Below are 14696 nucleotides of genomic sequence, written 5' to 3'. Positions count from 1 at the left end.
GCTTTATATATTTAGATTCTCCAATGTTTGCTGCATAAATACTTACATTTGTTGTATCATCTTGATGTGGCAACACCTTTATCATTATATAATTACCTTCTTTGCCTTGTTTTCCAGTTTTAGTTTAAAGTCTTTTATTTGATATAAGCATAGCTAACCTCTGCTTCTTTTCTGTTAAGCCTAGCTTGAAGTGCCTTTTTACATCTTTTCATTTTCAGTCTACATATGTCTTTAAACCTTAAGTGAGTCTCTCAGAGGCAACATATTGTACTTTTTTTATTATTATTATTCAGCCATTCTTTGTCTTCTGATCAGAGAATTTAATCCATTTAAATTTTAAACAATTATTGATAGGTAAAGACTTACTATTGCCATTTTGTTAATTACTTTCTGGTCGATTTGTAGATTCTTTGTTTCTTATTTCTTGTCTTAATATATTTTTTTGTGTATTGATGTCTTTTGGTATCAGCGTGCTTTTCCTTCTTTACTGTGCTCTTTTGTGTAACTAATACAAAAACAAAACAGGGAAATTCTGATAAATTGTTACAGCCAAGAGAAGCATAAGGTGACAAAATAAATAAATGTAATGTGGTCTTCTGGAAAGACAAAGGACAATAGGTAAAAACTAAAGAAATATGAATAAAGTGTAGACTCTAAGAATACTATACATAAATATCAGTTCTTTAATTTAAACAAATGTAACATATTAATATAGAATATTATTAATAGCAAAAGCTTAGCATGGTTTATTTGTAAATTCTTTATTCTCCCTTGTCAATTTTTCTGTAAACTGAAAATATTTCTAATCCTTTTTCCTTCCTGCTGCTGAAAACACAAGGGAACTTTTCTCTGAAATGTATCATGAGGATCGAGTTGAAATCCTGTAGGTAAAAATCACAGAAGTGTAGAACCCCCCCATGACTACAACTTATTGGAGTTTTTAACTGTCAGAGTTGACCACCTTGAACCTCTAGCAACTTGTTGGTTACAGTTCAGGTTTTCCAACTCCAGCACTCTTGGAAGTTTCTGCTCATGAGTGTCTGCTTAGGAGAGTCTGGAAGATGACAGCATAGGATAATCCTGAACTCATCTCCCTCCACAGACACAACAAACTTACGACTACCTGGGGAACATGTTCCCCTGGGAGAGATCTGGAAACTAAATAAAAATAACCTCCACATCAATGGACAACACAGAGAGGGGTGGAAGAAGGAGACATAGAGCCCTTTGAGGACTTCATGGTCAGGAACAGTCTCAAAGATTCAGAGATTTTCCTATATGAACAGGGAGTTAGAGCCCTGCATTAGGCACCCCATCCCTTAGATCCACCACAAGAGAAACAAGATCCCAAATTCCTGGCTTTAAAAACTAGTGAGGAATATGCTCAGCAAAATTATAGAACTTCAGGGAAAGGAAAAGCTGCTCTTGAAGGGCCCATACACAAATTCACTCAACTCAGAAACCAGCACAAAAACATGAGAGAGAAAAGTTCATAGTCCAGTGGTAAAAGAGATTCACTTACTAAGTTCACAGCATAGCCAAGAGAGCCAAAAGTGGCTGGGTTCACTATCCAGGGACTGAGGAACTGGCTACACTTCCTATCATGACCTAGATCAGCCATGGTCACACAGATGCTGACAGGCATTGGAATCCTTCCTCTAGCCTATTAATACAGGGTTCTGCCCCACCCACTAGAGCAACTAAGGCAACTGAACATAGCCAGGCTGGGCAGTAGCCTGTCCCTCTGACTGGCCCCATCTACCAGTGAGCCCAAAGCAGACTTGTACCACTGGTCCTCACAAACAGCCACACAGAGGATCTGTCCCACCTGCAATGCCTGAACCAATTGCACACTGCCATGCCTGGGGCCTGCCTTGCCAATCAGCACACCCGATGTTGCTGTGCACTGCAGGGCAGTGTAGGTAGTTTACACTAGTGGACTGCTTCACCCAAAAGCAAGATGGCAACATCCATGTAGCATGCTGCTAAGCTCATCAGAAGCCTGTCTCACCTACCAATGCAGTCAAGGCAGCTGAGCAACTCAGGGCCATGCGTTCAGCTACAGCAGGGGCCTGCAGCAGTTGTGCGCATGTGGACTTAGCAATCAGATACACTGGGACCCTGAATCACTAAAAAATGCAGTAGTCATGCACCACTAGGCTTCACATCCAGCCATATCAGGGGCTTGCCCCACCCTATACATGGCTGTAGCAGCTGCATGTGGCCTCACCTCACAATTTGCCAGCCCAGGGCCCAGCCCAGTTTGCTTGCATGCCTACAGCAATACCAACCCTGCCACAGCAGAAGGGCACATGCAGCCCACACAAAGGAGACCCTTGAAGGATTTGGAATGGGTGGTGAGAAGGATCATGCTGATAGGTCCCTTCAAAAAGCATTCTTATATAACACCATATTTTTAACACCAGGAGATGTAGCTCATGTACCTAATACATATAAGCAACATAGAGAAGTAGGCAAAATGAGGAGACAAAGGAATATGTTCCAAATAAAATAGGACAAATCCACAGAAAAAGAACTAAACAAAACAGAAAAACTATTTATCTGATAAAGAGTACAAGCTAATGGTCATATGGGTGCTATCTGATCTTGAGAGAAGAATAGTTGAACAAAATGAGAATATCAGCAAAGAATTACAAAATATTAAAAAGAACCAATCAGAATTAAAGAGTACAATAAAGTAAATGAAAAATTCACTGGAGGGAATCAACAGCTGAGTAGATGACACAGAAGAACAGGTTAGCAATCTGGATGACAGAGTAGACAACATCACTCAAGCTGAACAGAGAAGTAATTTAAAAGAATTAGGACAGCCTAAGGGAATTCTGGGACAACATCAAGTGTACTAACATCCAACCACTTTATGGTTAATCTCAGAAAAAGAAGAGACTCAAAGGGGCAGAGAAACAATAGCTGAAAACATCCCTAACATGGGGAAGAAAACAGACATCCAGGTACAGAAAGCACAGAGAGCACCAAACAAGATGAACTCAAAGAGATCCAACCCTACACATTATAAATAAAACGTCAATATTGAAAGGTAATGAGATAATCCTAAAATCTGCAAGACAAAAGCAATATTACATACCAAGAAAACCTCTTAAGGCTATCAACTGACATTTTGATGAAATCTTGTAGGATAGAAGGGAATGAAATAATATATTCAAATTACCGAATGGAAAAAAACCCTAGAACCAAGAATACTCTACCAAGCAAAGTTATCATGCAGAATGGAAGGAGAGATAAACAGTTTTCAATACAAGCAAAAACTTGGGGCCAACCCCGTGGCACAGTGGTTGATTGTGCACGTTGCCCTTTGGCAGCCCAGGGTTCGCCAGTTCAAATCCTGGACGTGGACAGGGCACTGCATGGCAAGCCATGCTGTGGTAGGTATCCCACATATAAAATAGAGTAAGATGGGCGTAGTTGTTAGCTGAGGGTCAGTCTTCCTCAGCAGAAAGAGGAGGATTGGCAGATGTTAGCTCAGGGCTAGTCTTCGTCAAAAAAAAGAAAAAGAAAAGACAAGCCAAAACTAAAGGAATTTATCACAAATAAATTGGCCTTAAAAGAAATGTTAAAGGGACTTATTTAAGTGGAACAGAAAAAGCCACAAATAGAACTAAGAAAATTATAAAAGAAAAAATATCTCTGGTAAAGGCAAATCAACATTAAAGGCAATGAATCAATAACTTATAAAACTAATATGAGGGTCAAAAGTTACAGGCACTAAAAACATCTATAACTGTGATATAGAAGAGGTTAAGGCATTCACAAAAATAAAAAAAAGGTAAAATATGATGTCAAAACATAAAACATGAAATTGAGTAAAGTGTAGGGCTTTTAGTAAGAGGTCGAACCTAAGAGGTCATCAATGTAATATAGATTGCTATTTACATAGGTCATTATATATATATATATATAAACTTCATGGTAACCACAAACCAAATGCCTATAGTAAATACGCTCCAAGAAAGAGGAATCCAAAGATAATACTAGTGAATGTCATCAAATCACAAGTAAAAAGAACAAGAGAAGAGGAAAGGAAGAGAGAGGAATTACAAAACATCCAGAAAAAAGTAACAAAACAATAAGTACATATTTATCAATTGCTATTTTTAATGTTAATGGACAAATGCTCCAATCAAAAGACATAAGGAGAATGAATGGTTAAAAAAGCAAGACCCATATATATGCTGCATGCGAGAGACACACTTCCAACCTAAAGACACTCACAAACACAAGTGAAGGCATGGAAAAAGACACTCCAAGCAAATGGAAATGAAAGGAACAATTTCACAGAATGTTTCATCCCCAAATTGTAAAACATACATTCTCTTCAAATATTCATGAGACTTTCTCTAAGGTAGATCACATATTACACCACAAAACAAGTCTCAACAAATTTAAGATTGAAATACTATCCAGTATTTTTTTGACCATAATGGTATGAAACTAGAAATAAACTACAAGGCAAAAACTGGAAAAGTCACAAATATGCAGGGGTTGAAGAAAATGCTACTGAGCAATTATTGGGTAACAAAGAAATTAATGAAGATATCATAAAATATCTTGAGACAAATAAAAATGCAATGTGCCAAAATCTATGAGATACAGCAAATAAAGTACTAAGAGGGAAGTTTATAGCAACAGTGCCTATCTCAAAAATCAAGAAAAATGTCAAATAAACAATCTAATAATATACCAAAATGAACCAGAAAAACAAGAATAAATGAAGTCCAAAATCAATAGAAGGAAGAAAAAATAAGTAGCTCAGTATAAATAAATGAAATAGAGACTAAAAAGAGAGTATAGAAGATCAATGAAGTTGAGTTGTTTCTTTGAAACAATATACAAAATTGACTAGAAAATGGTCATCAAATAAAATAAGAAAGAGGGGAAATTACAATAGATATCATTTAAATTCAAGGAATTATCAGAGAATACAATGGAAAGCTATATGCCAAAAAATTGGGTAATATAGAAGAAATGGATAAGTTCTTAGAACCCGTCAAAACTGAATAAAAATAAATAGAGGATCTGAATAAACCAATTGCTGGTAAAGACATCAACCGTAATCAAAAAACTCCCAAAAACAAACATCCAGAACTAGATGTCTTCCTTTTGAATTCTACCAAACATTTAAAGAAGACATAACATCTAATATCTATCCTTCTCAAACTGTTCCAAAAAATTGAAGAGGAAGGGAAGCTTCCTAACTCATTCTACAAGGGCAATATTTCTCTGATACCAAAACAAGACAAAGATAACAGAGAAAAAGAAAAATTACAGAACAATATCATGATGAACATAGATACAAAAATCCTCAACAAAATATTAGAAAATTAAATACAACAATACATTAAAATAATCATAAGACATGATCAAGTGGGATTTATTCCAGGGATGCAAGGATGGTTCAGCATCCTCAAATCAATCAATGTGATACACCACATTAACGAAATGAAGAATAAAAATAGCATGATCATCTGGATAAATACAGAGAAGGCATTCAACAACTTTTAGCAAACTTTTATAATAAAAACTCTGAATAAAATATTTATGGAAGGAAAGTATCTCAAAATAATAAAGACCATATATAATAATCCCCCAGCTAACATCATACTCAGTGGTGAACAACTTACAGCTATCCTTCTAGGATCAGGAACAAGACAATATTGCCCATCATTTTTTTGTACTTTATCAAAAATAAAGTGTTTCGTGCATCAAAGGACACGACAAGAAAGCAAAAAGATCACCTACACAATGGGAGAAATATTTCTGATAAAGGTTTAATACCCAGAATGCATATAAAGATCTCTTACAACTCAACAACAAAAAGGTAAAGAATCTAACTTAAAACTAGGCAAAAACTTAAAGGTACGTTTCTACAAAGAAGAGATAAAATGTGCAACAGCCACATGAAAACATTTTCAGCCTCATTAGTCTCAGTAGAAATGCATTGATACCTTTTCATACCCATGATAATGACTAGAATCATTTAAAAAAGAAAATAAGTGCTGGCAAAGATGTAGAGAAATGAGAAGCCTTGTATATTGCTGGTGGGAATGTAAAATGGGGCAGCTCCTGTGGAAAACCGTTTGGCAGTGCCTAAATTAAAGAACCATAACTATAATACGACCCAGCAGTTTTACTGTAGGGTATACACCCTAAATATACAAAACAGGTTTCAAACCAAGTATTTTACATGAATATTCCTAGCAGCACTCTTCACAATAGCCAAAAGATAGAAACAACAAAATTGCCCATCAATAGATAAATGGGTAAACTGAATGTGGTGTCACCATAAAATGAAATATTATTCAGTCATAAAAATGAATAAAGTAGCTAGATGTGCTACAACATGAGTGAACCTTGAAAACATGAAGCTGAGTAAAAGAAGCCAGACAAAATGCCCCATGATTCCATTTATATAAATATACAAACTAGGCAAAGCCATACAGACAGAAAGCAGATTAATGGTTGCTAGGAGATGGATGGGAGAGAAAGTGAGGACTGATTTCTTAATGGCTACAGAGTTTCATGTTGGAATTAACAAAATACTCGGGAACTAAATGGTGCTAATATTTGTACAGCATTGTGAAATTACTAAGTGTCATTAATGGTAAGTTTTATGTGCATTTTATGAGAATAATTTTATTTTAGTGATCAATACCTTACTAATAATTTCAATGGTAACTCAATGCAGAAATTTTTATCAGTTATTGTTAAGGGAAACTTTTAATTTAAAAATCAATTCATATATACATTTTGTTGTAGGTAACTATGATAGAGTATTGAATACAAATTTTCAAGAATAAAATACACTACATTACTATAGAATTTTATGGGAAAATGTGAGGAGAATATGATATAATGCAAACTCTTTTTTATTTACTAATAAATATATTTATTCATAAAATAAAATTTACTAGTGGAGATAGCACCCATGACTCCGTTAGAACACTTGGGGGTCTTGGAGAGTAGTATGTGCCAATCAGATATTAACAATATTGTAGAAGTGAATGTTCACTATAAGAAAAAGCAATACTACTATCAAATATTCATAGTGACTTCAGTGTGCTGGGCAAATTTCTAAGCACTGTATGTGTATTGCATCATGGAGATCTCTAAATTTCATTCAGTTCTTTGGAGATAAACATCTATGAAGTTCACCAGTGTAAACTCAATACATGGCATAATGCTTGACCATAGTAGCTGCTGATGATATAAATGCACTGTATTAGAATTTTTGAAAAAAATATAAAGGTATGTTGCTAAATGAGCACTTAATATATTACTATAAAATGCATTTTCTTGAAGATTTGCTTACATTTCTAGCACAGTGTAGCCCAATTTAAACTACACTGTTCTTGGTTTTTTGTTTTCTTTTCCTCAGGGTTATTGAGATTGACATGCTCTGTAGGTTTAAGGTGTAAGGCATGTTGATTTGAGAAACTTATATATTGCAATATGATTACAACTGTACAGTTAGCTAACACCTCCAATACATCATACAATTACATTTTATTTGTGTTGAGAACATTTAACATTTACTCTCAGCAATTTTCAAATATATAATATAGTACTGTCACCTATACTCACAATTCTGTGCATTAGATCCTCAGAATGTATTCATTGTCTAACTGGAAGGTTGTACCTTTTGACCAGTATCTCCCTATTGCCCCCAGCCCCATTCTCTACTCTCTATTTATGTTTGGCTTTTTTAGATTTCACACATAAATAGTAGCATGCAAAATTCGTCTTTCTCTGTTTGCCTTATTTCACTTAGCCATAATGCCTTCAAACTCCCTCCTTTTTGTCACAAACGGCAAGATTCCCTTCTTTCTCTTGGTTGAATAATATTCCATTCTCTATATAAATATATATGTATATTTATATTATTTATATACATATTATATACATATATACATATACCACATCTTCTTTATCCATTCATCCATTGATGGACACATAAGTTGTTTCTATATCTTGCATATTGTGAATAATACTGCAATAAATATGAGAGTGCAGATATCTCTTAGCACTCTTGTTTTCATTCCCTTTCGACAGATATCCAAAAGTGGGATTGTTAGATTATATGATAGCTCTGTTTTTAATTTTTGAAGTAGTGTTTGCACTTTTTCTCAAGTGGCTGTATCATTTTATATTCCCACCAACAAAGCATAGGAATTCCCTTTTCTCAACATCCTACCTGTACTTGATACGTCTTGTCTTTTCAATGATAGCCATTCTAACAGTTGTGAGGTGATATGTCACTGCGGTTTTGATTTGCTTTCCCTAATGATTAGTGATATTGAGTATCTTCTCACTTACCTATTAGCATTTGTGTATCTTTTTTTGAAAAATGTCTATTCAGTTCCACTACTCATATTTTAATTGAAATATTATTTTCCATTATGGAGTTGTATGAGTTCTTTATGTATTTTGGATATTAACTCCATATCAGATACACGACTTGAAAGTATTTTCTCCCATTTCATAGGCTGTCTTTTATTTTTTTATGTTTCATTTTATTATGAAAATGCTTTTGAGTTTGATGTGGTCCCACTTATTTATTTTTTCCTTTGTTTCTTGTGCTTCTGGCACAATCGTTGCCCAAACCAAGGTCAAGGAGCTTTTCCCTGTTTTCTACCTGAAGTTTTATGATTTCAAGTATTCTATTTAAGTCTAATCCACTGTGAGTTCATTTTTGTAAGTAGTTTCAAATGTTTGTAAATTCATTTGTGTAAGATAAGGATTCAATTTCATTTTTCTGTGTGTGGTTGTCCAATTTTCACAATACTATTTGTTGAAAAGACCACCCTTTTCCTGTCAAGTATTGGTGGCTCCCTTGTCAAATATTAGTTAACCATATGCACGTGTTTTTTCCCCTAAGTTCTCTAGTATGTTCCACTGATATGTGTATGCATTTTTATGAGTAATATACTATTTTGTTTACAATATCTTTACAGTATAGCTTGAAATCAGGAAGTGGTGACCCTTCCTGTTTTCTTCCTTCTCAAGACTGTTTTCACTATTTAGGATCTTTTGTGGCTAGATACAAATTATAAGGTTGCTTTTTATAATTCTGTCAAAATGTCATATTGGAATTTTGACAGGAATTGCATTGACTCTATAGATGGCTTTGGTAGTATGGACATTTTAACAATATTTTAACTTTCAATCTGTGAACATGGCATATGTCTCCAAATGTTTGTATCTTTTTAAATTTCTTTCATCAAAATCCTGTACTAGACAGTGTTCTGATCTTTCACCTCCTCCATTAAATTTATTTCCAAGAATTTTATTGTTTTTGTTATTATTGTGAAGAGGATTGTTTTCTGTACTTCTTTTTCAGATATTTCATTGTAGTGTATAGAAATGCACATAATTTTTGTATGTTAATTTTATATGCTGAAATTTTACTGAATTTGTTAGGTAGCTTCAAAAATTTTTTAGTTGAATCTTTAAAGTTTTTTGTAAGATCATATCATCTTCAAATAACAATATGTTACTTATTTCTTTCCAGTCTGGATCCCCTTATTTCTTTATCGTGCGTGATTGCTCTAGGTAGGGCTTCTAGTACTATGTTGAATAACAGTGGTGAGAGTGGGCTTCTTTGTCTTGCTCCTGATCCTGCAGGAAAAAAATTCAATATTTCACTATCGAGTATGATTTTAGTTCTAGATTAGTCATATATTGCCCTTATTATGTTGAAGTATTTTCTTTTATATCAAATTTGTTCAGAGCCTTTACCATTAAAGGAGGTTGTACTTTTTCAAATGATTTTGCTGCATATATTGAGGTGATCATGATTTTTATCCTTTGTTCAATTCGTGTGGTATAGAAAATGTTTCAATTTGAGCATATTGAGCCATCCTTGCTCCCCAGAGATAAATATCACTTGATCATGGTAAATGATCCTTTTATCTTGCTGTTGAATTATGTTTGCTAGTATTTTGTTGAGAAGTTGTGTGTATATTCTCAATGATATTGGCCTATATTTTTCTTTTCTTGTAATGTTCTTTTCTGTCTTTGGTATCAGAGTAATGGTGGAATAATAAGATGAGCTTGGTAGTGTTCCTTTCTGTTCAATTTTTTGGAAGAGTTTCTGAAGGATTGGTGTTAATTCTTCTTTAAATGTCTGGTAGAATTCACCAGGTAAACCATCTAGTTCTGAGATGCTCTTTATTGAAAGATTTTTATCTCCTCACTCATTATTGTTTTTTTCCCCTATATTTGTATTTCTTCACAATTTGGTCTTGTTAAGTTGTATGTTTCTAAAAAGTTATCCACTTTTTCTAGCTCATTGCATTTGTTGGCATATAGTTTTTCATAATAGTCTCATGATCTTTTGTATTTCTGTGTATCAATTTTAGTATCTATTTCATTTCTGATTTTCTTTATCCGCACCTTCACTCTCTCTCTTTTTTTATTTTTTGTGGAAGATTGGCCCTGACCTAACGTCCATGCCCATCTTCCTCTACTTTATATGTGGGATGCCTACCACAGCATGGCTTGTCAAGCAGTGCCATGTCCGCACCTGGGATCCAAACCGGTTAACCATGGGCCATGGAAGCGGAACCTGGCCCCATCATCTCTCTTTTTTAATCACTTAATGTAGCTAAAAGTTTTTCAATTTTGTTTATCTCTTTTAAAAAAGAGCTCCTAGTTTTATTGACTTGTCTATTCTCTATTTCATTTATTTCAGTTTTATCTTTGTTATTTTCTTTTTTCTGCTAACTTTAACCTTAGTTTGCTGTTTTCCTGGTTGCTTCACATGTAAAGTTGGATTATTTGTTTGAGATTTTTTCTTACTATATGCGTATCACTCTAAACTTTCCTTTTCAAACTGCTTTGGCATTATCCAATAGGTTTTGGTATCTTGAGTTTCCATTTACATTTGTCTCGAGATATTTTTCCATTTTCGATTTTGAATTCTTTGAGCTATGGTTTGCTCAAGAATGTGTTGTTTAGAGTCCACATATATGCAAATTTTTCAGCTTTCCCCTTGTTATTAACTTCTAGTTTCATATTATTTTACTCATATAAAATATTTGCTATGATTTCAATGTTCTTAAATATGCTCATAGTTGTTTGGCCTGATATGTCATGATATATCCTATAGATTGCCCCATGCGTACTTGAGATGAATGTGTATTCTGTGGTTGTTGGAAGAAATGTTCTATGTATATTTCTCTGGTCAAATTGGTCTAAAGTATGGGTCAAATCCCACATTTCCTTGTTGATTTTCTGCCTGGATGATTTGCAGACGTTGAAATATCCTTGTGTCCCTGGTTTAAATCCCACTTGATCATGGTGCATGATCCTTTTAATGTATTACTGCATTTGGTTTGCAAATATTTTGTTGAGGATTTTTCCATCTACGGTCATCAGTGATATTGGCTTGTAATTTTCCTTCTTTGTCATACCCTTGTCTGGTGTTGTTATCAAGGTAATGTTGGCTTCATAGAATGATTTAAGAAGTATTCTGTCTTCTTTAATTTTTTGGAACAGTTTGAGAAGAATGGATGTTAAATAGTTGAATCTTTGATAGAATTCTCTAGAGAAGGCATCTGGTCTTGGACTTTCATTTTTTGGGAGGTTTTTGATTACTGTTTATATCTCTTTTTTTGTGTTCAGTCTATTCAGATTATCTAATTCTTCTTGATTCAGTTTTGAGAGGTTGCATGAGTCTAAGAATTTATCCATTTCTTTTGGATTACCCAATATGCGGGAATATAGTTTTCTGAGTATTCTCTTATAATCCCTTGCATTTCTGCAGTATCCATTGCAATTTCTCCTCTTTCATTTCAAATTTTATTTACTTGAGGTTTCTCTCTCTTTTTTTTCTTAGTGAGTCTGGCCAAAGGTTTTTCAATTTTATTTATCTTCTCAAAGAACAAGCACTTAGTATCATTGATGCTTCCTGCTGTTTTTCTACTCTCTACTTTATTTATTCTCTAATTTTTATTATTTCCCTTCTTCTGCTGACCTTGGCTTTTTTGTTGCTTTTTTGCTACTTCTGTTAGGTGTAGTTTAAGATTACTTCTTTGAAATTTTTCTTGTTTTTTGAGGTGGGCCTGTATTGCAATAAGTTTCCCTCTTAGAACCACTTTTACTGTATCCCATAACAGTTGATAGGGTACAACATGTATTTTCATTTTCATTTGTCTCCAGTTATTTTTTTATTTCTCCTTTCATTTCTTTATTGATCCAATGGTTTTTCTGTAGCATATTGTTTAGTATCCACATATTTGTTGCTTTTCCAGTGTTTTTCTCGCAGCTAATTTCTACTTTCATAACACTGTTGGTCAGAAAATATGCTTGATATGATTTCAATCTTCTTAAATTTATTGAAGCTTCTTTTGTTTCCCAACATATGGTCTATCTTTGTGGATGCTCCATGTGCACTTGAGATGAATGTATATTCTACTGTTTTTGGATGGAGTGTTGCGTGTATATTATATATTTTGCATATTAACTCCATATCAGATACATGACTTGAAAATATTTCTCCTATATTTTCTTCTAGGAGTTTTAAGATTTCATATCTTACATTTAAGTCTTTAATCCATTTTGAGTTAATTTTTCTGTATCATGAAAGATAATGGTCTGTGTTCATTCTTTTGCATGTGGGTGCCAGTTTCCAGAACAAAATTTATTCAAGAGGCTTTCCTTTTTCCATTGTATGTTCTTGTCTTCACTGTCAAAGATTACCTGTCCATAGATGTATGGTTTTATTTCTTGGCTTTCAATTCTCTTCCATTGATTTGTGTCCATTTCTGTGCCAGTAACATGCTGTTTGGATTATAGCTTTGTACTATATTTTGAAGTCAGCAATTGTGATACCTCAACCTTCTTCCTCAGGATTGCATTGGTTATTCAGGGTCTTTGTTGCTCATTATCAATTTCAGGATTGTTTGTTCTATTTCCATGAAGAATGTCACTGGGATTATGACTGAGATTGTATTGAACCTGTAGTCTGATTTAGGTAATATGGACATTTTAACTATGTTTATTCTTTCAATCCAGTAACATGGAATATCTTTCTATTTCATTATGTCTTCTTCAATTTTTTTCAATACTATCTTATAGTTTTCAGTGTATAAGTCTTTCACCTCCTTGCTTAAATTTATTCCTAGGTGTCTTATTCATTTTATTGGATTGTAAATGTTATTTTAATTTTAAGTTATCTTCCTGCTAGTTCATTATTAGTGATTAGAAATGCAAGTGATTTTTTATGTTGATTTTATACCCTGAAACTTTGCTGTAGTTGTTGACTGTTTCTAAATGTTTTCTGGTGGATTCTTTAGGGCTTTATATATGTAGAATCATGTCATCCACAGTGAGAGTTTTAATTCTTCTTCTCCAATTTGGGGCCTTTTTTTATTTCTTCTTCTTATCTAATTGCTCTAACTAAATCTTCTAGTACTGTATTGAATAAGAGCAGTGAGAGCCTTGTCTTCTCCCTGTTCTTAGAGGCATGGCATTCTGTTTTTCACCATTAAGTATGATGTTGGCTGTGGGTTTGTCCAATGTGGCCTTTATTATCTTGAGGAACTTTCCCTCTATATGCATTCTATAGAGAGTATTTATCATAAATTTGTGTTATATCTTGTCAAATGCTTTCTCTGCATCTATTGAGATGATCATGTGATTTTTATTCCTCATTTTGTTAATGTGATATGTCAAGGGCATTATATACTGATAAAAGGGACATGCCACCAAGAAGACATAGCACTAATTAATATGTATATACACATAACATAGGAGCACCAAAGTATATAAGGCAACTATTAGCAGGCCTAAAGGAAGAAATTAACAGAAAAACAATAGTAGGGGACCTCAACACCCAACTTACATCAATGGGTGTATAATCCAGACAGAAAGTCAACAAGGAAACAGTGGCCTTAAATGAAACACTGGGCCAGGTGGACTTAATACATATATATAGAACATTTCATCCCCAAAGAGCAGAATACATTCTTCTCAAGTGCTCATGAAACCTCTCAAAAGATGGACCATATGTTGGGAAACAAGGCAAGCCTCAACAAAATTAAGAAGATTGAAATAAGATCAAGTATCTTTTATGACCACGATGCTATGAAACTAGAAATCAAATATAAGAAAAAAGCTAAGAAAGTCATAAACATGTGAAGACTAAACAATATGCTAATGATCAATCATTGGATCAATGAAGCAATCAAATGAGAGAGGCTGGCCCCATGATGCAGTGGCTAATCTTGACATGCTTTATTTTGGTGCCTTGGATTTATGGTTTCAGATCCAAGGTACAGACCTACACCACTCATCAGCCATGCTGTGGTGGTGACCCACATATAAAGTGGAGGAGGATTGGCACAGATGTTAGCTCTGGGCTAATTTTCATCGGCCAAAAAAAAAAAAGAGAGAGAAAGAGAAGATAGAAGTCAAAGGAGAAATAAAAAAGTACCTAGAGACAAAAGAAATTGAAAACACAACATACTAACGCTTATGATTTGCAGCAAAATTGGTACTGAGAGGTAAACTTATAGCAATAATGGCCTCCCTGAACAAACAAGAAAAATATCAAAGAAATAATCTTAAACTACACATAAAAGTACTAGAATAAGAAGAACAAATCCCAAAGTCAGTGGAAAGAGGGAGATAATAAAAATAAGACCCAAAATAAATCA

This window comes from Equus caballus, chromosome 27 (assembly GCF_041296265.1).
Source record: "Equus caballus isolate H_3958 breed thoroughbred chromosome 27, TB-T2T, whole genome shotgun sequence".
In the NCBI taxonomy this organism is placed as follows: Eukaryota; Metazoa; Chordata; class Mammalia; order Perissodactyla; family Equidae; genus Equus; species Equus caballus.
The sequence above is the reverse complement of the archived record's forward strand: the minus strand, read 5'-3'. Positions refer to the sequence as shown.